Below are 26,436 nucleotides of genomic sequence, written 5' to 3' on the forward strand. Positions count from 1 at the left end.
TTAAACTCTTCTGATATTTGAGTGACAGTTACAGAAGAATAAAATAAAGCATATTTTGTTACCTTTTTGAGCTTGGAAGGATTCCGTTTGAGCAGATGTTTTATACCATCATCACTGTCCTCGTCAGAGCTCATTTCCCAGTACATTCAACATCTGGCTCATATTTGCCATCTCAAACATCAAAACTATAATTTTCAACATCTACAAAATCAATATTTTGATTACTGACAGCTTCTTCACCACATCTACCTTGTGGAATAAAGGTGAATTTGAATTATTCAGTCATCAAAAATTCAATTATTGTTGTGCATAAAACATATACTTACACTGTTACTCATCTCAGGTTGTTATCTACAATTTTTACAAAAAAAATGATAGTGTTTTTTTCTTGTTATATTGTTTACAATGAATTGATTGAGGAATACTAAGAAGGATGAAGTCTAACTTTGAAAAAAAAGAATGAGGAGGAGGGTAGTGAATGACGTGCTTCATGCATCGCATACACTGTTGATAATGGACAATGGACCTTATTTGCCCAAACATTTTGCTAATGTGACCATGAAATTTAATGAAATTATAAATGTAATAGTATTATAAAAAACTTCAGTGGAACCGCACTCTTGCGCTTGATAGTCTCAGGCAAGTCAGCAATGGCTGAGTGGAGAAGGCAACCAAGTCCATAACGAGGAAAGAGCTCCTCTGCACGGGGCAAAGTTTACTCCTTTCCCAGTTGACCCGAAGGCCCAGACGAGATAGGTGCTGGAGCACTGGGTCCCTGTATTCGCAAACCTGGTCTCAGGAGTGAGCTACAGACAGCCAGTCACCGAGATAGTTCAGGATGCGAACCCCGTGTTCCCATGGAGGAACAAGGGCTGCCTCAACAACCTTGTGAAGGCGCGAGGAGACAGGACTAATATATGCGCGCGCCCTAACAGCAAACCGTAGGTATGATCTGAGTCGAAAGAGAACGGAGACATAAAAGTAGGCGTCCTTCAGGCCGATCGCTGCAAACCAATCCTGTGGCCGCACACATCCAGAAATGCGTTTGGCCAGGAGCATCTTGAACGGCAGCCTGTGAAGGGAGCGTTTCGATGCGTAGGTCCAGGATTGGCCATAACCCACCAGACTTCTCTGGGACAATGAGGTAGGGGCTGTAAACCCGGACCTCATTTCGGCTGGAGGGACAGTCTCAATCGCAACCTTCGCCAGTAGGGTAGCAACCTCCGCTCTCATGATAGGGGCATAGCCATCGACCAAAGTGGAGCGGACTCCCCTGAAGTGGGGAGGAGACCGTGCGAACTGAATCGCATAGCCGAGCCGATGGTTCGCGCGACCCAGCGAAGCAGATAGGGAAGCTCTAGGCAGGCTTCCAACTGTGCCAGCGGCGTCAAGAACCACAGACGTCCCCCGGGTGGTGCAGCGAAGCGAAATGACCGGCCCAGACGTGGACGGCATAGCCAGGCGCGGATTAATGCACAGGCTTACATAGGCTGCAGCCTAGGGGCCCCACGTGTTCAGGGGGCCTCGGATTGGCCAGAATATATATATATTTTTTTTTACTTAGGCGCGAACCAGGCACGGCACGGCGCCGGGATTCCAGTTTGGATGGGCCAGACGCCCAGACCAATTGTGAACGTTAAATTAAAAACGTTATCTAATCACTGTTTAACCTAATAAAAAATACTGACTAATATACTGTTAAATTATCTGTGACAATACATAATATAGATTTTAATAGCTTGATGCTCTTTAAATATTTTGTTGCATTGTAAAAAGGTTTCGGTGCATTGGACAGACCTGCAGCTAGCTCATCATGTTTTCGGTAATATTTCAGGGAATTTGGGGAGTTATTCCACAATGCAGTGTGTCCTCTATGTATTTTATTGTGACGGTGCGCAATGGCAAAATTTCTTCCGCCTCGCTTTTTATTTTTGTCAAAATGTTCGCTTTCTTCCGAGTCGACTATTAAACGAACAGCTTGCTAGGCGTCTTAAGGGCTAACATCCACTCGCGAGGCAGAGGCGCTGAGAGGCAGAGGCGCTGGCGCCCTCCTAGCAACGGCGATTTGGGTTCGTGCTTAAAAACGTCACTGCGTCCGCGGGAGATGGCTTTAAAAAACCCAGACACCAACATCAAGAAATAAATAACTATGGCTAAAATTACAAGAAACATAAAGGCTCGAAATTAACACCAATGCTCGAAATCAAAGCCATTTTGGTCGCATATGCTCCTGAAATATAATCTGTGAGTCAGTGCGACCTATAAATATATTTGGGCGCTGACTACTATGCGAAATTTAAAAGGCTGAATTGACGTTTACTTGACTGACAGGACAGCTGTTTCGGTGGTTCCCTAGCAACATAAAAAACGCAGCGCACTGCTCGTTCTGTGTTATCGAACCTGAACAACGCGTGTGATCGTCTCCAAAAGAAGATGAAACGAACGCTGACAGATTTCTTTTGTAAGCCGTCACCTAAAGAGGTGGAACACGCCAATGCCGATGGTGAGAATTTTTTATTTTTTTATTATTAATATTAATACATAGCTTATTTAGTTTTATATAGCAATGATTAATATCATCAACTGCTGGCTAAACTATCCATCATCTGCTGGAACATTTATGGATGTACAAGACCAAAACAAACCAATTATGTGGCTATTTAATATGCACGTGAATGACGCAATCTTTATTTTCACCTCTTAATTCTTGATGATGATGCTGGTTGTATTCTAGCCCTCATGACTTCTGAGTCTGACCTAACTAGGTATAAAGTAAGTAAATTTGCACAATGATATACTATTAGGCCTAGACCTAATTTGTTAGGTCAAGTGCAAGACAGAAAGAGCAGCCTAGGGGCCCCTGACAACCTTAATCCACCCCTGGGCATAGCGGCCCAGTGTGGGGGCAAGGTCATAACCGCACCCTGACAGAGGAGGCCAGGGAAGGACCAGCGTTCCACGGGGGCCTGCTCTGTCAGGGGTCTGGCGACAGAGGGGGACAGGGGCGAAGCGGTCCGTGGACGGCACGCCGTGTCAACCGCCTCTGGGACAGAGGGGGACGAGGAGAGCACGGCTTGTGAGCGGCGCTCTGTGTCGTCCGAGAACTCTGTATGCTCAGAAGATGAGAGAGTCAGCTCTTTCTGAATAAGGATTCTTCCCCAGCCCTCTACCGGGGAAAGGAGTGGCCCTGCTACCAACTCCTGGAAAGAACTGAGTCTCATCTCTGAGCAGCCCATCTCAAAAGTGCCCCTTAACCCGGCGTTTAGCGGGGGGCGGGGCAGGAGAGGGCTGTGGCATCCCCGCTACGGTCTTCCAGAGCCAGGCCCGGGTGAACGGGCGGGGTTGGAACCGTGGGAGGGCGCCTTCGGCGGTGGGCAGACTGAGGGATCTGAGCGGACGGCGGGGCCGGCGGGCAGAATAACCTCAATTTGCTCACGGGCGGTTGAGAACTGTACGGCAGAAGCAGTCAACCACACCGCCGAAGAGGCCGACCTGGGAGATGGGGGTGTCGAGCAGATGGGTCCCCCCGACATCGTGCACATCAGACCGGTCAGCCCCAGACTGGTGAACATCACCTGACTCCGAGAGCGTACGGCAACTTTCGTCGCTCGGAGAGCAAGGTCAGTGGCGGCGCGCAGCTCACTGAAGAGCCTCAGGTCAGTCCTGCCCTCCTGCATGTCCATGAGCATCTGGGTCAGCTAGACCAGCAGAAACGGTCATGGGATACTGTGAGGCGGCTGCCTGTCCTATGGCACTATAGGATTTCGCCACAGATTAGTGTAGAAGAAAAGAACTACAGGCTTTGGACGGGTGCTTAGAATTGCGCCGGGAACAACAGAGCGTTCAACCGGGGGACCCCAGTGTACCCATGGGCAGCGGGCCCTGAGGGGAGGAAAGGCGGATGAGACCAACGAGAGGACCCGTGATCTCATCATGCACGTCCGAGAGGAAAGATATTGGGGTTTGCCGTGGACACAGAGTCGGCGCCTTGTTCCAGACCAACACCCTCAGGTCACCCTGGCCACCAGCCGAAGATCGGGTGGTGGATGAGGGGACTCTCACTCTTGCGAGTTCACCGAGTCTCGACCTATATATGACGCGATGATCACGTTCCCAGAGAGAACATGAGTCATCCACGAGCGCTGCTCAAGCATGATCAAAGCCCAAACATACTAGACAGCGCTCGTGCCCATCAGAGTCCGATACCAGTCCGCTGCAACCAGAAATGCACGGGCGAGCCGTCTTTAAAAAGACGTGCATGCTCTTTTATGACAGGAGAAAAAAACTCTGCGATGTTGAAGCGCACAGGGAGACACACACACACTGGCAGATCACTGCACAGATCAGCAGGCACTGTGAGCTCGCTGCCGATCGCCGTCACACCAACACCGGAGAGAGAAGCTAGTCTCGTAGAGCGAAGTCAGAAATGGCAGTGGAGTGAAGAAATACTCTTGGCTCCGAAGCGAAAACATATCTGCATGTTGCCGGAGTCCTCCTTTTATACCCACGAGGTAAGGCGGAGATACGCTATATTTCCGCTATAATTCCGCTGACCCATGGCATTTCTTTGCCATTGGCTCGTTTTGTAATACTCGAAGTCGATAGGTGTTCTAAGCGAAACCCCATTCGTCGTCATCCGACGTAACTCGGAGTGACAACGAAAAGGAACTTACATTTTGTGTGGGACTTTAAGAGAATCGTAAGCTACTACTCGCAAAATAATATTTTTTTTTTTTGATGCTGCATGGTATGTCTGCTTCCGATCTAAACGTCTGTAGATTATCTCAAAGGGGATCTTAATAAACTTTTATTTGGGATGGATCTTTTTTGCGGCTGCGTTCCACGGATCTATCATCACTGTCGCTTAAAATGCACCAAATTTTAACGTCTCTGAAGTGCTTTCCCATTGCTAGTTTTTCCCCAATACATTTGCCCTGACCTCAAAAATAAGTTAAGACTATTAGGATCGTTTGCTATATAAATATACTTTTACATTGAGTTCCGTCCCGAGGCTTGAAAAAAAAAAAAAAACATCCAGGCGAGTGATGTTTGAAAATACAGAAGAGAGAAAAAAAAACAGAAAAAGTAACTTATGCTGAGACTCCAGACTGGCAGATAAGGCTGTTTGGCCAAGCGTGCTTTAGCTAGGGAGGATTTTGGGCGTCTTGTCAGGAAGTCTTAGGGAAGCATTTCCTCTTTTCATATTTCAGCTGAATGCAGCGTAGACTGTGTGTGCCGGGTTGGGAACATATAAAGAGGCTTGCTCGGAGCTACAGCCTTTATGCGACCAAAGCTTTCAAAGGAAGAAGGTTGCTTACTGCACTAGGGTTTAATGGTACCCTGCTCTCCCTCTTTCCCGCACTCTCTCTCACTCTACTTTTCTTTCTTCTTTCTTTCTACTTAATCATGCCTTTACTTTTTATCTCTTAGTAAACCAAACCACACGATCACACACAGTATGGGTCCCCGCACACACACACACACACACACACACACACACACACACACACACACACACACACACACACACACACACACACACACACACACACACACACACACACTACTGTTTGGCTTTGATGTACCTATTTTCCTGTTTGACTGAGAGAGCAGGAGTTGGGGGGAATGTAGATGCTGGTTGGTTTCTGCGCAGTATCAAGTCTTCTCAGGAATCATCCTGGACGAGAAAGACTTCGTCACAACATCCCAGATGAGTTCCCTCTACCTGATTTAATATACAAGGTTCCTGCCCTTTCAATGCAGTTCAGTGACTTTTCCAGTTGATCATAATCATCAGTTAATGATTTTCTAACAATATCAAGCTGATCACATCTTTTTTTTCTTTTCTTTTTAAATAAGATTTGATTGATTTCCATGACGTTTCCAGACAATCATAATTAGGCTATCTTAAAATCCTAATTAATGAATAAAATGAATAAAACAATATAAGGGCATTTTAAAACAATTTCTTGCTGAGCACATGGAGAAAATTTGTCTATGAAAATGGTGGACATTTCATTTATTTTTTTGAAAATAACATTTTATTAATGTCCATAACTTTTCCAGACGATCATAATTATGGGATAAGTATTTTTTTTAACAATTTCAAGCTGAGCATATGTATATATATATATATATATATATATATATATATATATACTCTACATCATATATATATAAACCCTACATCATAAATTATAAATATTTCAATGACCTTTTTAAGCAAGATTTTATTCATTTCCATGACTTTTCCAGTCGATCACAATAATCAAATAATGATTTTTAACCATTTCTTGCTGAGCACATGTAGAAAAAATGTATGTATTTTTTTTAAAGCACGATTTTATTAATTTCTATACATTTTACAATAATCATTTTAAAATTCCTATCTGAGCACATGTTAGAAATCCTAAATCAAGATTATAGAAATATCAATAATTATTTTTAAACAAGATTATACTCATTTCCATGACTGACTAGTCAGTAATTATCAGATAAGGATTTTTAACAATTTCTAGCTCGGCACATGCATGTAGAAACATGAACATTTCAGATACTTTTTTAAAATAGAATTTTAATAATTTCTATGACTTATCCAGTTAATCATAAGGATTTTTTAATAGCTGAGCACATAAAGAAACATTTCTTACATAAACAATGTATATAATTATATACAATTACTAGCTAATATTACATTTTATTGCTCAGCATAGGACAAAATGCTCATTTTAGAAATATCAGTGCCTTTCCTGTGTATTTGTTTGTTTGTTTGCATGTCTTTTCCAGGCCTGAATACTCTTCTCTAACTACCAATAATCCAGTTTAACTAAACATTAAATGCACAAAACTTGCTCTGCGTCACATTTAAAATGAATTCATATTACATAATAAAGATATTAAATATTTTTTTGTAGGACAAAATATAGGAGGACAAGACCTTAAATACAAAATAAACCATTAGCAAACAAGAGAAAGAACAACCAAACAAGAAAATAGGGTTTATGTAATTATGTGTGATCGGTTGTATTTGTCTCATCTTGTATGTATCTAAATATATATGTAAAACAGAGTGTTTGAAAGAGAAGAACGAGAAGAAGAAGAGGAGAGAGAAAGAAGAGTGGGAAATAAATAATAAAGAAAGAAAAATAAATGTGTAAATACACAGAGATAATAAGATAAAAAAGAATATATATATATATATATATATATATATATATATATATATATATATATATATATATATATATATATATATATATATATATATATATGCCAGTATGGCATACTCAGTCAGGGCACAGTATTTCGGCTGGTATGGATTTTTTGGATTTGGCCCATTACAAGGTCTCCTTCAAAACCTCTCCCAAAACCCTGAGGAGGGAGTCACTTTAGTAGGGAGTTAGTCTGGTTCCAGTGTCATTGTATGGTTCAATCCACCCAAACAGTACACCCAATTATGCCTATATTGCACTTTATACACAAAAATATTTTGGCCATGCATGTTTGCATTGTTAACTCATTTGCATAATTACATGAATCGGGTGCTAAAACAAAGACAACACAGTGCGTGCCAATAAACAACCTTATCTGCGGGCACAATTCATTCTTAGTTTTTTTTGTTTGTTTTTTAAAAATCTGCATTGCTCTTTTTATATCTGTCTTGGCAAAGACAACCAAATCTCAGATGATTGACTTCACGCCGACTTCTTTTCTTCTCTTTTTGAGCCAAAGAAACGAAAACGCATGCATGCAAGGCTCAAGATGCTATTCATCCGAGTGGAACAGGAAAACAAGTACTCATGCCAGCTGCTGTTATCAGTGAAACAGCATTAGAAATGGCTGGAGTCAGTATGCAACAATCTGCATACGTCACAGTGCATACTTCACTGCGTCCTTGGCTTTTGCCGGGGGTCGTGATCTCATTCCTATGGTTTCATAAACAAATCCTCTCCTTAAGCAAAAAAATGGTAGCTACGTGCCTGATTTATTTGTCGAGTTTTGTAGGACGCAGGAAAAGCTCAGGTGAAGGATGAGAGCAGGGATCTTTAACCAATGCGGCGGACAGCACAATAACTCAGTATGATTGATTTATGCGTGTGCTGTTTAAAGTTCTGTTTAAAATCTGCACTATTACACTTACCTTTGGTTCTCCCAAAGGAGCAAACCATGCGTTTTCATGTTTACAGAGCGGAGGAGAGAAGTTAGATAATCTCAGGCTGTATCACACTGGCTTTAATGGGATCTGTTGGCTAGCTATTCCAGAACAAGTGAGCAGGAAAAGTGGAACTATTATAGGATTTTATAAACGAGGTGCTTTTAATAGTGGCATATCCAATACTCACCCTGTTTCCAGAAGTTTATTTTTCTAACCACATTGTCTAAATGTTTTTTTTGTTTGTTTCTTTACGCACAAACTTCATTATATGTTGTTACAATTATGCTAAAAAAACTATTAGTGACAAATACTAAAAGATGATTTAATATCTTAAGTATAGCCTCTCAAGTAAATTGATCTTGTTTTAATATAATTGCAGCACAAGAAGAAAAAAAGAGATTTTGTGGTGCGGATTTTTCAGGGCATGGATGAGGAAGGACAGAGAACCTACAAGGTCCAGCAGGTTTTGTTTCCCAAGAATGTTCAGTGTGGGAGGACTGTTCTATCCCAGAATTCTCTGCTGCCATCATATCCCTCTGGTAAGGCTGTCAAGTGACAGTGCGAACGATAAGGGGTGCATTTAATGACTCTGTCCATCATCAAGTGGCACTTTGTTGGATTTTTATGAGCTTATTTTTGGGAATTGATAGCCTGGATATGAAATTCTCCACATTTTTTATATATACCTGGAGTTTATGAAAAATCTATAGGACTGAAATGAATGGCTATGATCGGAATAGCATACAAAAATACAACTCTTATTGTTTCTGCAGTGTACAGTATAGGCCACAACATCATCTAGCTATCATTTTAAATAATTTAAAGTCTATTTTGAGTAATTATTTGATTTGACCGGATATATATGTATAGAATAATAGTAAATTTCTTGAATTTGTGCTAAAATGTAAGGCAAAATATATATGATTATAGTAAATTGAACATATATTTGGGTTGATGATCCAAATGCAGCGTTATTGGGATAATCCAGAGTCGTAATCCATATAATGAATTAAGGGTCAAACACGTGGGGAAACAATCCAAATGAGCAACAAGGCAGAAAACACAGGCAATAAGGGTAATCCTGAATATAGGCTGAATATCAAAAAATCAAGACACATGAAACCAGGATAACGCTTAGGAATGCAGCATAACAACATACAAGACTTCGCAAAGAACGAGTGAAAACACTGGATTTAAATCGGCAGGCACAAACAAGATAATGAGACACAGGTGGAAGTAATCAAACATAATGAGTCCAGGCAATGGGTTATGGGAACTGAAGTTCATGATGGTGGAGATCATGGGCACTCCAGCTGGTGGATGTAACACATATTATATAAATTAAATATTTATATAATATTACATATAATTGAATCAATATTATTAAAATACAAAATATCAGTTTCTTTATTTCTATTTATTTCTAAGATGCTAACACATGCAGCATGTTGAGATCACATGACAACTGTATGTATTGAGTGCTTGTCGCGTTTAGCTTAATATAAAAAAAAACAAAAAAACATTATGGTGTATACTGCATTGTAGGCCTATTCAGTCATATATGCCATTCCGATCATTTTTTGTTTTGCCTGGCGTGCTAGAAATATTTTAGATTGAGGTCAGGTGTGCAGCTAAATATTGCATCATGACATTTATTACTGCGTGCATTATCATGTTTTGCTGTTATTTCAAGTTTCGCCATGTTGACACAAAATCCAGCTTGCTCGCAGAGTGGCTAACGGTGAAAATTATGTAAATCGAGCACACGCACGATTAGTCAGAGGAAGATTAATACAAACTGAATCTGGCAACCTTGAGACAAAGAAGGGTGCTCTACATGGCTGTTCGCTTTTGTGCGTGTGAGATTTTTTTTCCCCACGTACATTCTTCACACAATTCATCAAGGCGAAAGGAGACCTTGCATATGTGTGTGTGTGTGTGTTACTGGGGGAGTGATGTTCCTTATTGCCCTCTGAGAGCTAATCACCACGGTGTTGGAGAGATAAATCCAAGCTTTAGATAAAAGCAAGACTCATTGTGCATAACAAACCGTGAGCAGACCTCCTCCCGCCTGCTCTTCACTTACTCACTGCTGACAGCACACACACACACCGCAGACCTTGGCTTGTGGAAACAGTCCTGATCTGAAACCAGTTCTGCTGCATTTCCTGCATTGATTATAGGTTGGGTTAAAGGTGGTGATGCTGGTCCTAGGTCAGTAATGACATGTCTCCTTTACGGCAAAACAATAATTTTAGTCAAGTAAAATTTATCCGTATTGTACTTTTCAAAATATTATGTTTTATTAACAAAGTTCATTTTAAACACTTTCAAATTATCTATCCAATCATCATGTCATTCCAATCATCAAATCATCCCAACCTGTCAACAATCAGTTATCAACATGTCTTCCCAATCAGCAAAATGAGTGGAGGCCTATACAGTATATATACACATTCGACTCACCTATGTTCCTCGACAGTTTTCAGCATCCCTCCACCACCCCGTCTCCTCACACTCGCCTGGTTACTTTCCTAACCAGAAATAAGGGGGGAGTACTCTGGGTTCGGGCCAAATTCCGAGCTTGGAGCCATCCCTTCAGACAGCACGCAAAATACGCATACTACTTTACTCTGATCTGAATATTGTGAACACAGTTTCAAAGCAGCTTTACAGAAAACGATACAAGTAATTGAACAGTTGCGATTTGCTATATACTGTAGTATATATCACTTTGCACAAGTATACTGTATGTATGTGGATAGAGTTGGACATTCTTATATATCTAACTTTATATAAAGATATATGCGATAATATAGTTTATATTTTACGACAACATAAACAATTAAGCTGTAGAGATTTGCTATATAGTATATATCGCTTAAGTGTACTATATAGCAAATCTCAACTGCAATACCGTAGTATATATTGCGGGCGGCCAGGAAGTTAGTCGGTATTAATGTCTTGTTATCAGTTAAAAAATATTCTTAAACATTCTTGAAACAAGGTTAAAGTACGGAGACCCTAGGGGACATGGTGGTGGGAAAAAAATTAGATGGGAGGAAAAATAATAAGTCAATACTTTTGCGTTTTCTCACAATTTTTTTGTGTTCCCCCAAAATATTTTGCGTTCGCTCTCAAAATGTTTGCATTCCCCTTAGAAACTGAAGACCAGTGAGGTTAATTCTTGAATGTTACTCACCAAGTTTGAGCTTCTGCAAGAACCAATGAGGTCTATTCTTGAGTTACGCAGCACGTTTGAACTTCCGCTTAAACCAATGAGGTTCATTATTGTATTATGTATCATGTTTGAGCTTCCGCAAGAAAGAATGAGGTTCATTCTCGAGTTACGCAGCAGGTTTTAGCTTCCAAAAGAACCAATGAGGTTCATTCTTGTGTTACGCAGCACGTTTGACCTTTAGTAAGAACCAATGAGGTTTGTTCTCACGCGTCAAGGAAGTACGGTTGAGATTCTGTTTATGTTCGCTGATGAATGTTTATATGTGAATAAAAGCCTACGTTCAATCTGTTCAATACAACATAAAATAATTGTCTCTTCAGAAAATCTGGACTAAACCGCTCAATTCATATGGAGTAGTTTTACGTTCTCTTTATGAACTTTTTGAAGCGTCAAAGTGGTAGTTGCGTAGCTGTCAATGGAGGGACAGAAATCTCTCAAATTTCATCAAAAATATCTTCATTTGTGTTCCAAAGATGATTGGAAGTCTTACAGATTGGGAATGACACAAGAGTGAGTAAATCATGAATCTTTTTCATTTTTGGGTAAACCAACCCTTTAATTTGTAAATTTTTCAATTTCATGCCACAAATGCTGTCAATTAAACTTTTTCTGAGCCAAGAATGTTCTTTAAAGTAGGTAGATGTTCTTTAAAGAAGAAATAGGTACATGATGCTCCTGGCAGGGACCATCCGTCATCCAGGCGTTGGGCTTCCTGTGAATGGGAGGATACCCTGAGCTGAGTGCATGAGAGAGAAAGAGTGAGGGACTGGCACTGGGCGGCAGCTGCAAAGAGTGGCCACAGCAGCCGGCTCGCCACTGGGGACTTTTCAACAGAGGCAGACGGCCAGGAAGTTAGAAGTGGATTGAGTGTGGGACTGAGAGAGAGGCACAAACTGATGAGAGTATGAAGGAGTGTTTTTTTTGCAATCAGCGTCTATTTCCTCTCTCATTAGTTTCAGGCGCTGTTGACTTCTGGATGCGCCTTTCATGGGTCAGTAGATCAGGTTTTTTTTTTTCTGAGAGCAGAAACTGGATAGAGAAGGTGGAGTAGTGATAAGTCGATCAATGCTATTCTGCCCTCCAAAACGAGGCGCGCAGAATCTGTGACATTATTTATGTGCAGGGTCATGCATGCACACGCATGTGTCTGAATATTCTCTTGCATGAATGCTAAAACAGCTTGCTGCTCATATTTACATGAATTTAAAAGGGTCAGGGTGTTTCCCTGTGATTAATGTTCTTGCTGAACAAAACCTATTTCTATTGGGCAGACCCTTCAAGCCTGAGCAGAGGCACTAAAAACAGTACAGTGTTATATATATATATATATATATATATATATATATATATATGTATATATATATGTGTGTGTGTGTGTGTGTGTGTGTGTGTATTTTTTGTGTGTATTATTGTTATTTTTCTGTCTTGTCTTTTTGAAAAAGAGACAATTTTAACATTTTGTTGAAATCACTAAGAAAATCACAAAAAAATAATAAATAATGAATGGCCTCCGTGGGTTTCACATGTGCTTCTATGTGAAATCTTTGTTTTGTTCGCTGTTTCAAAAGATTCCCCAAAGCATCCGTTCCGTTCTGGAAAAAATTATCAATGAACATTGCGATAGACTCCAGTTGAAATGCTGATGACTTATTTCGCTCTGACTCAAGAAATCTTTAGCTCTCACTTCCATATTTTTGAGTCTTCCTTCTGACCGTATAATTTTATCTGCGTATGAGAAAGTGCATTACATTGGTCATATCATAAGGAATCCAATTTCCTTGATCTTTTTGAGATCCTTCATATTATGAAAACACATTATAACTTTCTCAGAACGTCCCCCCAAGTGATAAAAAGACCATCTATTGCAACTAACCTGGTAAGTGGCAATATAGTTTTAAAATTCAAAGGTTTCTGACATCAGAAACCCCAAATATTAATTAATACATGACCGCTCAGATTTGCTCTTTCTGCTGTGCCTGAAGGGTTTCCACCATAGAAATAGATTTTGCTCAGTAAAAACATAAATCACAGGAAACATTGAGTATGACCCCTATAGATTCATGAACAGCAAGCTGTTTTAGCATTCATGCAAGATAATATTCAGACACAAGCGTGTGCACGCATGACCCTGCACATAAATAATGTCAATATACAGTACTGAGCAAAGGTCTTAGGCACGTTAGTATTTTCACACACACACACACACACACACACACACACACACACACACACACACACACACACACACACACACACACACACACACACACACACACACACACACACACACACGCACACATATATATTTGTACTTGAACAGTACTTTCAATATAGCATAAATGTAGGTAGTATTTAATTTTGTACGTACTACAGCCGTCATGTTGTTGCTGTCACGTGACCTACCAGCATCAGTTGCGTTGCTTCACTGCCATTCATAAATCCTCTCCCATGGCCTCATGGGATTTTAGTGTCCAAGTGTCCATCGTATGCGCATTTCAGAATCTCAGCAGAAGTAGTAGGTCATCAGGGGACTTTTCCCCTACTGTTTTTCGATTATTATGTATTTGGACATACTAGTCTTTTGACATACTGTTTTTCGCATACTATATAGTGGGCAAGTATTCGGTTTCAGATGCAGCGAGCGAGTTCAGAAACAGTGCTTATTGATATAGAGAATCTCTTTAGGGTGACTTTGTGCTTTGTACCATTGCAGACCCTTTTATCTTGATCAAACAGCAACATCACGCATTAAAGAAAGATGAAAATGTAAAACAGCATAACAGGTCCTCTAACATTGTAAGTGGAAAAATGTGACCTGTTTAACTTGTTTATAGACATCGATGCGGCTGTACTCCTCCCACTGTCGTTTGCGGTGCATTGTCTAATTACCCCTCTCACACCAAATCACCATAATCCAGAACAATTAATAGTGTAGTCCAAATACAGAGGCGTGCATTTCACATATTCAGGCTTTTGGGTGACTGTTTTTGTGTCTGAGCAATCTCTATTGGTTAATTTCCTCCTTTGTACTCATCTGAAAGTTCTTCCTGCCTCGTTGTAAAATTACAGGTCTATTCATCAATTACAGGCCAGCCTGCTGATTGTCACAGAATGCCAGCATATTGCATTTACGAGCTCATTAGACCAACAATATTGTACTTAGCTGCGCCTCGTTACGGGGAGAATTCGGTAAACACATTGTTTGTGCATGTAATCAGTGTCAGTGGGGAGAGTGAGACAATCAGCCACATTTTCTGGATAAATGAGCAAGGGAGGATATGCGGTCAGGGAAAGAACAATCCGGCGACGACAGAAGGACGGGCAAGAGCGGAGACAGGAGTGGTGAGGAGGACGTGGAAATATGAAGGTCAGGGGTCACTCCTGCTTACCAGAATTACTGCCATAGTTACATTTACCCTGATAATGAATGACTGACAAATGTGCTTCAGTGTGAGATGAAAAGGTGAAAAGCTTTATTGAGGAAAATAACTAACATACCTACCTGGTAAAAACGTTTTCTCTAGTGGTATTTGTGTGTGAGCATTTAAAAACAAAACTAAAAAACAAAACAAAATATATATATACACACACACACACATAGCACCATTCAAAAGTTTGGAAACATTTCTATTTTTAATGTTTTTGAAAGAAGTCTCTTATGCTCATCAAACCTGCATTTATTTGATCAAAAATACAGAAAGAAACATTTATATTGTGAAATATTTTTACAATTAAAAATAATGGTTTCTATTTGAATATACTTTAAAATATAATTTATTTCTCTGATCCAAAGCTGAATTTTCATCAGCCATTACGCCAGTCTTCAGTGCCACATGATCCTTCAGAAATCATATTCTGATTTGATACTCCGTTATTATCAATGTTGGAACAAGGTATGCAGCTTAGTATTTTTTGGAACCTGTGATCCTTTTCCAGGATGTATATCTCTATTATACACTATTTATGTTCACGTTTATTGTGTTGTTTTACATTAAAATTTTATAACATTGAGCAAATCAGGTCCTGAAGACCAATCAAATCGATAGACCTTATGTTAGCCCTCACCTGTTCCCTTTTCAGCGCTGCGCTCGTTGTGTTCTGTCTTCCGGTTTTTATCTCCACAACATGAAGGTAACATCTTACAGATTTATGAATAGACCACTCACTTTGAAATATTCCCGTTCTACTGACATTTATTATGACATCTGCTTCAAACATTACAATGCTCATGATAACTTTTATTAACTCTACAATTAGCAAATCCACTTCAACTAATTACTCTTCGACAGTGATGCCATAAATATACAGAGCTACCGTAAAGACACATTTTTAAAGATGGCTGCACGTTTGTTTCTCTGGCGCATAATATGCCTAACTTACATCAACACAATTACATTAAACTGACTTAATTTTTTTTTTAATCTTGTTTAACTTATAAAAATAAGTTAAGAAATGTTCAACATGTTTTATGAGTTAAAGCAATGTAATAACATATGTTGTCATATCTTATTGATCATATTTTTTACAGTGTGTATTGCGGGTATCAAATAAGATTTTTTTGCAAGCAAAAGTGATACAGTTGTTTTATGCAGTTTTGCTGCTCAGTAAAACATAAATTAAAACAATTAAATCTTGTTTAAGGATGTTTAGATTTTTATTAAAAATCAGGACAAAAAGTAGGCTATTGATTAATTTCTTGGCAGTGTTCTACATCTTACTGCGCTCGGGCCGAAACCAATTTCCACGAAAGAACCCACAAAACCTTCAGATGAATGTTTGATCTCGCTTGCATCAATGTTATCATCTGTTGCATCATCCCTCATTTTGCACTTTTCCTTCTAGTCCACCTACTAGCTAGCTCCCTGCGCTGTCGTCCGACACTGATCTAGAAGTCCTGGATCCAAATCCTTATGAATTTATGCTTCGGGTCAGCGGCGTTCACCTCATAATGAGCTTATCTCTGCCATCTCCACTGTAATGCCCTTGTCTGCCAATCGAATGTGACATAGAAGAGAGTTAAGCTGATGTTATGAGGTGAATCAGGCCTCAAATAACTACATCCATCGATCAGCCATCACACAGACAGCTGTTCCCATGGAAACAATGGTCAAGCAGAGCACTATTCTTGCTGTTGTTTAAATCAGTACATGACTGGAATTTATAATTGAAAATCAGAGGGAGACTGGACATCGTTTTTAAGTTTTACTTGTACTTTACATTAATTATGCATAAACTATATTAATATTTCATCAGAGTTGGGTAAAATACTGTTTTTCTGATGAATCAATTCATTTTTATAAGGGAGAAGGTTCCCTGTTTCATTGATTCCTGCGTCGATTTTCAGGAATCGTGAACATGAAATAATAGTCAGAAATAGTGAATTATTTGAAACGGAATAGTTCATGCTAAATATAAAAAAAAAACCTTAAATGAAGTTTGCATATGTGTTTTTGTCGAGTATCATGTTTGAAACATCAGGTTGTTATGATTCATATAGGATATAGGAGCTCATTTGAGGAAGAAAAAACACTTCAGTGTAATTCAGAGGACCAAATTGAGCAAAAATAAGCAATTTGGTGGAGTTGCTGATATTTATATGGCCAATAATTAAGAAGAAAATGCGATAGCTTGTAACGTAAATCAATGAGATCTTTATAACAGCAGACTACTTGCATAAAATACATTCAAATATCAGTCGTTAATATATCTCCCAATAAAATGGAAGATGATATTTAAATGCTTAGTTTTATGATCAAAGCTCTTTAGTCAAAACAAATAATGCAATACAATGATGACTGAGAGATACTAGATAGATAGATAGATAGATAGATAGATAGATAGATAGATAGATAGATAGATAGATAGATAGATAGATATAAAAAACATTTTAGAACTAAAATATAGTACATTAATTTAATTAAAAACACGAGAGGGTTTTAGTTAGAACCCTTACTTCTAACAGTGTAGAACTTCCTATAAGGAACATTCAGGGAACAGAATCCGATGGCGGATACATTAATAACTAATATTACAACAAATTATGATTGGTTGATAAGAATGCTGTTAAACCACATTGTCCGTAAAACATCCGTCCCAGTTTTAAAGGGATGGTTAACCCAAAAATGAAAATTCTGTCATAATTTACTCACCCTCATGTTGCCCCAAACCTGTATGAGTTTTGCAAAAGATATTTTAAAGTATGTTGGTAACCAGACGATAGCCATCGACTTCCATATACCCCCCCCCCCCTCCCCCCTCCCCCCTACTATGACAATATTTTAATAACAGCATTTTCATTTTTGGGTGAACTATCCCTTTAAGTGTCTTAACTTAGGTTCAGCAGATCATGGTTACCCACTATTCTCAGAACTCTCCCAGGATGCACAGATCAGAGCCAGACACCACTTTTGGGGCTTTTTCTTTGTGAACACCAAATTATGGGCTGCTACTTAAAGGACAAAGTCATTTGGCAAACCCTTAAAGTAACAGCACGTCTATCGTTCTGCATTGACAGCTAATGGAGCGCTTGTTCCAGACTCCGCATGTGTAATGTTCTTTCCAATGGTGATTTAAAAGAAACTTTTTTTAAAAGAAAAAATAACACGGAATCTAAAAGAGAAAGAAAGAGATGCCGTAGCCCGGATATGACCCTCTCTTGTAAACCAGGAAAAAGAAGTCTCTAATTTTATTTATAATTCCATGACTGCTTCAGCTCTTTCATCCTTTCCCCCCTCATCTTTCTCATCCCTCTACCCGGCTGACTGCAGGGAACTGAAAAGAAGAGGGTCCCAGTCCTATCTGAGCTTGAACCCAGTGTGCCGGCAGAATAGATTGTAGCTTTTATTTCCAGCGTGACTTTTCCTTCAATGAGATTTGGGGAAGGTGACTTTTATCCCTATTGAGTGGGGTAGCACTTGCATACGGCGTAGTGCTCGGATGAGTTGAGAAAGATACGGCTGGCTCCGGGAAAGAGGGCCAATTCAAAATCCACAGCATAGGGACCCATTTACTGTGTGCCTGTTATCTTTGTGTATGACTTGGACTGCATACTAGGTGGAAAGTGAGCTCTGGATTTGTGAAATACAAAGATATATTATCTGAACTAAGTAATGGAGCCACACGCTCTGATATTTCAAGGCCTACCCTTGGCGCTTCCGTACCTTCTTTTGAGAAGCGAATGACCTGAGGTATTAACCTGGGCAGAAATAAAAATAGGACCACTTCCTGTACTGATATAAAAAAGAGAGTGAGAGAGAATCTTGGATAATCCTGCTATCTTGGCAGAAGTTGAGTTCAGTTAATAAGTCCATAACCGTGCTAACCTCAATTTAGTGTCGAAGGCTTCCCCGTTCCCCTTTCTCAAGGACTACAGACTATGCCCGTGGAGCAGTGTTAGGGAAGCTACTTTAGCTTAAGCTAAACACGTTTCATAAAAGTTTCAGTTAAATTGATTCATTTAGCAGGTACATTTAGCTTAGTTAACACTAGAACTACCAAGGCGGTCATTTTGACCGTTTTTGAATTGTACAGTGTAATAACTTTGTTAAAATAAAATCCATGTGGCTGTATGACTCTGACTTTTCCTAAATATGTGTATATTTAATTCTGACACTGTTATTTTATTAAAATCAGAAAACACAAAACAGTTCTGAGTATTTCTGCCTAGAATGGCCATGGCGGTCATTTTGACCGCACGCATTAGATATCATAAAACGTCCGCTACATTTCCCGCCTCTGTAATGAGTGTCCCTGTTAGCAACGATTTGTCTTTTTTTGTTCACGCTATTCCGACGCTAATAAATATTATACATTTGAGCTAACAAAATGTCATCAAAAAGAACAATGAGAGCCACATAGGTTTTTACCATGCTTAGAATGCATGACGATGAGGAGTCTGATGGAGGAGCAGATACGGATAGCAATGTCTCTTGGTCCCTGGACAGTTCATCCAGCGCTGAGAGTGATTCAGATAATGAATTCATTCCCCGTCGAAAAAAGAGCCGGCTGGACATCTCCGATCCTGGAACTGACCTTGTTCCATCGGATAATATTCCAGGTATATTTCTCTTCGCTATCTTTTTATACTTTGCGAGGCAGACTAGCTCAATAATCGCTGTAACGTAACTTAAAAGTAAAGTTATCCATCTCTAACTACCTAATGTAGGCTATAACTATACCGATCGGATCGGTTATCATATTCATTTTCCCCTCACACAACCACCACTGTTACCAACGCAAACACGCAACTTTCTTGATGACCGATCCAGTCATTCACATTTTTACGTCAGGCACACACCTCCACCGGCACACACACCTTTTCATTATTATTATTCTATTGCTATTATTATTTGTCAGGCTATTAGAAATCATATGGGCTAATTAATCCTATCAAGATTATGATTTCATGAACTAAAAAATAATTAGTCTGTTCTGTTCTCTTTTTTTTTTTTTGCAATAGTGCAAAATCCTGATTCATCAAATGTGCCTTCTGTGCCAAGACAACGCAGTCCGCCACGAGATGACGAGCCTGGCCCAATAAACCCACTTTCAGCCGAAAGGCGTGAAACGGCGAAAGACGGCACAGTGTGGACCTATGTAAAGTTGGGTGAAGACAGAGGAAGGCGACAATGCCAAAAATTTAATAACAGAAGCGGCAGGCCCCACAGCGCACGCTAAGCGCAATATTGAAGATGCCCTTACAATGGCCCTAATGTTCGTTTTTTCTTAACCTGTTTTTGTGTACTGTATTGTGCTGCATACTGTCCATGAAAGTTTTTTACAGTGTATTCAAATGTAGGTAGTGTTTTTGTTATTGTATATATGTTATAAGTTATTGTATCATAAGATTTGTTTTTATTGTACAAAGAAAATAAGAAAATATTTATCAATTAGGCTGTAAAATAAATGTTCACATTCATTTGAATTTAAATGTTGTGTCCTGATCTTTATTATTACCTATCGTAACATTGTAAATCCATTTATTTTTAGATTTTGTATTGATTATTGAACTTAGTTACAAACAGGGCTGTACTAAACAACTTTGACGTTTCCCAACCTTTTGCATGTCTATTCATGTGGTAAGTGCGGTGAAAAAAACATTTTTTGACGCAAAACTTTCCTCACATAGAGAGGCAGCATGTGTCGGGACAGTTTTTGGTCCCCATTGACATCCATATTATTTTTTCCCCATACTATGGAAGACAATGGGGCCTCTTCTTGTTACTTATATTCTTCAGAATATTAGCCGTCCTTGGATAATCTTGGGAAAAAAACTCTGTGTGTGTGTGTGTGTGTGTGTGTGTGTCAGAGAATTTGCAGAGCATGTGAAAAAACATGACAAGCAGCAGCATTTTGTAATGTTACACTGCTACCCATTAAGAAAAAGTAGCTTGTTACTAGTCATTTTGAAAACAGCTTTTTTACTCTCATGCTAATGCAATACTGTATGTAGTTAAGTAAGTAGCATCACTATTTGTAGTTAATTAAAAGTAACTAACACAGTTCATCATGTTTCTCCACTGAAGTGTTTAGGCAGCCAGGCAGGGTTGCAATGTATCTTAGAACCAGTTGAGCACTAAATGAAAAAAATGAAAGACATAGTTACAAAGTCTGAAATGTACGAGTTTTTAAAGCCTCTGGACTTTAGTTATGACTCTGAGTCCGGACAGTACGTTATGGTCCTGGGAATGAAATGCAGCCACTGTGTTTTTGTTCAATTTTATGGAGGGTTTATTCATGCCCATAAAAGAAAAATGTGCGTGAAGTTATAAAATCCATATCAGCCCTGTAGCTAAATATTCCAACGGCTATTTTCCTATACAGTCTGCTGTTCGTGTCGAGTGGAGAGTTTTGTCATTGGTCATCTGTTAGCGATGCCAGGATTTGTGGGCTAACGTCAAACTCCAGGCCTTTTCTGACTGGAGATCGGAAACTACTTCCACACTTGAACGCATCATGCTGACCAGCGTTTCCTTCCTCGGAGATTGTTCAATTCCTGAGCTGTCGCTGATGAAGATGGCGAGTCGTCTGGCCTATCCGAGCAGCTTCGTACCTCTTCATCATGTTGAAGGCTGAGATACTGCTTCTGAGAATCTGGGGCTCCAGTTGCCAAATCTTGATTTTGGAGGTTTTTAGGGATATTGCTTTTTTCAAACTATTTTGTTCTGTTTTTTATTTTTATTTTTTATTTAGTTTGTAATAACCTAGACACAAATTGTAAGAGCACAGATGGTTAATTTACAGCATCTACCAGCATGTATACCGGTCAAAAGTTTGGGATAAGATTAATCATTTGATTCAGCAAGGATGCATTAAAGTGATCAAAAGTGAAAGACTTTTATAACGTTTCAAAAATTCTATTTCAAATAAATGCTGTTCTTTTGAACTCGTCTATTCATCCAATAATCTTCTTGACCATCAAATGATCACATTTGAATGATTTCCGAAGGATCATGTGACACTGAAGATTGGAGAAATAATACTGAAAATTCACAGGTATAAAGTACTTTTTAAATATTACAATAAAAAACATAAATAGCATAAGAGATTTCTTTGAAAAAAGAAACTTTTGAACGGTGGTGTATAAGTATTTCATATATTATAAATGTACATACAAAAAATCACTTGCATCATCCTTCAACAATTTTTCGTTCTGATCATTCTTTTAAAATAGCAGCAGTGGGTTTCAGCTCTATAGTTCAATTGTACCTTATTCAACTCTCATATAAAAGAAGCCATATCTGTGCTGCCTCAGCTTAAATGCTGCTTTATGCTGATGTGGGACCACATTTTGCAATCCAAATCCCAGCCTTACTCAATTTAAGAGAAACAGTAAAAAAAAAAAAGAGCTCACTTGAGGGTGGAAAGACCTTGAGCACCAAGGGTACAGGAAACAATAAATAAAAGGAAAATGTCACATCTAAGCCCCAAATCAATCAAAGCCATAAATCGTATCAAGTGTTCTATTTTTAGCTGATTTCTTTTTTTGCCTTTGCTTGCGTCACAGTGCTCCTAGACCCCATATTCCATAAAAAAAAGAGTTAAATGATTCAAAAAGAAGAAAAAACTAAAGTTAAAGAGAAAAATAAAACAGAACATCCAATGTGTTGAGGCTTTTCACTTGAACACAGGAGAATTTTGATTTTAGAGACCAGAATAATTATTATTTTTCTCTTTTTTTTAATTGAATATTTCAGTATTTATTATAAATAATTTATCTGTGCACATCATTATTCTTTTTAATTCCCATCGTCATAATCTGTAGTCAAACTAACTTCCCTTCCTTGCAGCAACATCTCCTCTATTCTCAGATATTTTCACTGCAATGAGGGCGGGGCAACCAAAATCCATCACAACCATCCAACCAGCTGCTGATGGACAAAATAACAATTATATTGTTATTATACTTGTCCACCTGTTATTTTTACTGTACATATTTTTAAGAAATTATTATGGTTTAGAGGTAAGAGATTAGCAGCTTAAAATATAATTTTCACATATAATTTTTATAAGTGTCATTTTCCTACACATTTCGGTTCATTAAGTTTATTCTTTTTATATTCTCTATAAAACATGATTATGTTTGGGTGTAGGGTTAGGTGATCTTTTACACACACACACACACACACACACACACACACACACACACACACACACACACACACACACACACACACACACACACACACACATATATATATATTATATATGTGTGTGTGTGTGTGTGTTTGTGTGTTTGTGTGTTATGTATTGATACCCATGCATTAATATTCAGACCAGTCTGAAGAAAACAAAGTCCAGTGCATTTCCACTCAGAACTTCAACATCCACTCTAAGTAGCCTAGATGTTTTGTACCACTATAATGTGATAATATGTAAATAACCGATATGCTTTTAAATGCATTCTAATGTGATTACAAGCTTGAAGAGATCAAAGAAAACCCATGAAACATGTTGATGAGAGAAGACGGACTGTGTGGCATCGTGTCAAATGGGCCACTTTGTCATTTAAATATTACGCTAAAGAGAACCTCAGTTCCCAGAATTTGAACCGAGATCAGAGGCGTCTGAGTTCTCCGAACGTGTCCAAACATGCCCCAGAGGAAAGCGTCCCACTTCTGTCTGCTTCAGTCATTGAGATTTTATTGTTTCAATCACAGATTTCCCTCTGCAGCATGAGCAACTACAAATTATGTTGGACTGCTGGTCCGCTGCCAGTTGAACTGTTTTGTTCTTGGCTAATGTCATGCAGTGCCCTGAGATGTGAGTCTTTGCCCGTTTCCTTATCTTCTGTCGCTCTGCCAATTACTAAACCTCTTTTTATCAGTCTGATGTCAGACAATGCTGGATTTTTACATGTTCAGAGAAAATGTGAGTGGTACTTACCCATATAAAACTTACAAGGGGTGCGTTTCCCAAAGCCAACTAGGGTCACAAGTTCCGTCATTACCAATAGAGTTCAATGGAACTTGTGACCATAGTTGGCTAACGATGCTTTTGGAAAACACACCAGATCATGATGTTTGCCAGGGCATTGCTATTTGGTTGCTATATAGGGAGCTTTATGTGGATTACATCGTACAAATTCATACACAATCACAACCTCATAAAATACTTTAATTTTCACATGAGATGGGATTGGTTTTAGGATGGGGGTCCCACTGGTCCCTCATATGTGGAGGTCTGTTGCATGAAAAAAGTTTGACATCCTTGACCAATGATAAAATGGGTTACACTTTATTTTGATAGTCACTTTAGACATTCTAATTATGAGAAGTAACATTTCAATTACATGTCAACTAACTGTCATTAGAGTATTAGTAGGCTGTAGTAGACTGTCAGTAGACTGTTAGGTTATGGTTAGGTGTTAGGGTTCGGGTAAGGAGAACAAGTTGACTTCTAGTTGCTAAGTTACTTATAGTCAGTAGAATATCTGTTGGGGGACCAACAAAATAAAGTGTTAGCATATATTAAGCAGACAGTCTACTAATACAGTAATGACTGTTAGTTGACATGTAGCTGGAAAGTTACTTATAGTTAGTAGAATGTCTAAAGTGGACTATCGAAATAAAGTGTTACCATAAAATGTGTGTTAAATGGGGAACACAACCCATATGTAACATAAGAATTATGAACACAAGCTGAAGGTCTTCAAAAGTTAATGTTTCAGGATTTGGTAGAGGGATGGATTTCATTCAGCTGCAACAATAGTGCCCTCAACAGAAAAACATTCTCTCTTGGGGATTGGAAACAGTGGAGACCTCTTTAAGAATATGAGGTATTGTTGCCTGTTTCTTTGCTTTTAATTAAGGTTAAATGAAAAAATGGCAAGGATGTCTGCTAGACTGCCTGCCCTAAATAATCTCTCTGAAATTTCATTTGCCTTTCTCAAGCATGTACTACTATATTAATGAGTTTTTGCTGAGCAAAATTTCAATTGAGTGTAGAGGAGATAGTCGCCTGCATTCAAAGCAATTTCCAGCAATGTCCTACAGACATCTTTAAATGAAATAAAACTCAAGAAGCATCTCTTCCTGTTACTCATGAAAGCCTCATGAATTCTAAAATAGTATGTTTATGGAGGACCCTGCTGATGTTTTAAATAATTTTGGGTCGTGTTTCACAACTAAGATCCATTGGGAACATTTCTGCTGGTTTAGTATGTAAGAATTCAGGGTCATTAAGGGTCACGGTTAGGGCTTGGGTCAGCAGATTATCAGATTCTTGTATTGGCCAGAATTTTTCTTTATGTAATATGGGACGAGTAGCGGCCTTTGCTATGTTTCACCCGTTTCAATTGAAACGGGCCTCGCCACAGAAGAAGCCTCCGCTCCTTGCCATCACACACCGCATATACCAGAGTCTGAAATGAACAAGGGCTTGATGCAAAAATGTCACCAAAGTTAATAAAAATGCCCCCAAAATTCAAGATATGGGGCAAAAAATGTCACTGTGTGTGTTCTTGTTTTTAATATTTATAAAGGATAGTTAAGCAATACCACGCGAGCAAGAGTGCTGTTTTCCAGAATATCATCACGTTTGCGGTTGTCATAGTGATTTTATACAACAGTTCAATAAACAAAAAGTTTATAATAAGTGACTTACATTTTTGTCTCAGTATATTGTCTGTTTTTATTTCACCAATGAAAATAATTCCTAATTCCCTGAGCCCTGAGCAACACAGTAATGTTTTGTTACGGAATGAATCATCGTTTTTGAACGAATCGTTCTGAAGAATGACTCAACGACTCACTGATAGGGCCCTATCATACAGCTGTGTAACGCAAGTGTTTTTTGCTAGTTTCAGCCCGACGCAGTTATCATTTTCACGTCATTCAGGCACATTTGTTGGCACGTTGGTATTTTGAGGCAACTGAAATAGACTGCGCCATTGACCAACTGAAACCTGGTCTAAAGTCAATGGCGCAATATTTTATTTTGTTATTTAAAGAGCGCGTTAGTAATGTGCGCCTAATGGCGGGTCCACAAAGTGCGTACACTTTGTCCCATAGATGTTTTAACCTCGTTAGATAATGGTAAAGTTTACCGCTTGCAAACTCTGCCATGTATGTAGCGAATCCGCCATGGCGTGAGCTTAACTGGCTTTAAAGGGAATGGGAGATGAGACTCTGATTGGTTTATTGCATGTTACACACAAAACACACCCATCACTCATTAAGAGAAAAGGACCAAACCTTTTAGACCATGCGCCTGGTGCACCGACCATTTTTCCTGTAGTTGAACTAGCAAAAGTGAATTCGGACACGCCCTAACTGCACTTGCGCCGTGTGCTTTAGACCATGCGTTGATGAAACACAGTAAGGTTTGTACTGGACTTTTAAAAGTTATATTAAACTGTCTGAAAACAAAACAGGGTTCACAAACTGTCTAAAAATGTTCACCATGGTCCATTTCTGTGTATAATAAAGAGTCTAAACTATATATAATCACATCTTAGTAAGATACAAGTCAACATTTGAACTGTTTTAAAGTTTTATTTTTTATTCTTTACATAGATCATTAGATATTCAAATCGTTTGAC

The 26,436-nt window shown here is 38.9% G+C and overlaps 1 protein-coding gene across 1 annotated transcript in view; it reads left to right on the forward strand.

Moving 5' to 3' along the window:
* accs (1-aminocyclopropane-1-carboxylate synthase homolog (Arabidopsis)(non-functional)) overlaps positions 1 to 23,430 on the forward strand; it is a 258,310-nt gene extending 234,880 nt beyond the window's left edge. The window contains exon 16 of the transcript XR_013196616.1: positions 23,421 to 23,430. The gene's annotated coding sequence lies outside the window, so the exon portion shown is untranslated. The remainder of the gene's footprint in view (positions 1 to 23,420) is intronic.
* Positions 23,431 to 26,436: the final 3,006 nt, after the last annotated feature.

This window comes from Siphateles boraxobius, unplaced genomic scaffold (genome assembly GCF_051911475.1).
Source record: "Siphateles boraxobius isolate OS27281-9 unplaced genomic scaffold, OSU_SipBor_1 65, whole genome shotgun sequence".
Taxonomy (NCBI): Eukaryota; Metazoa; Chordata; class Actinopteri; order Cypriniformes; family Leuciscidae; genus Siphateles; species Siphateles boraxobius.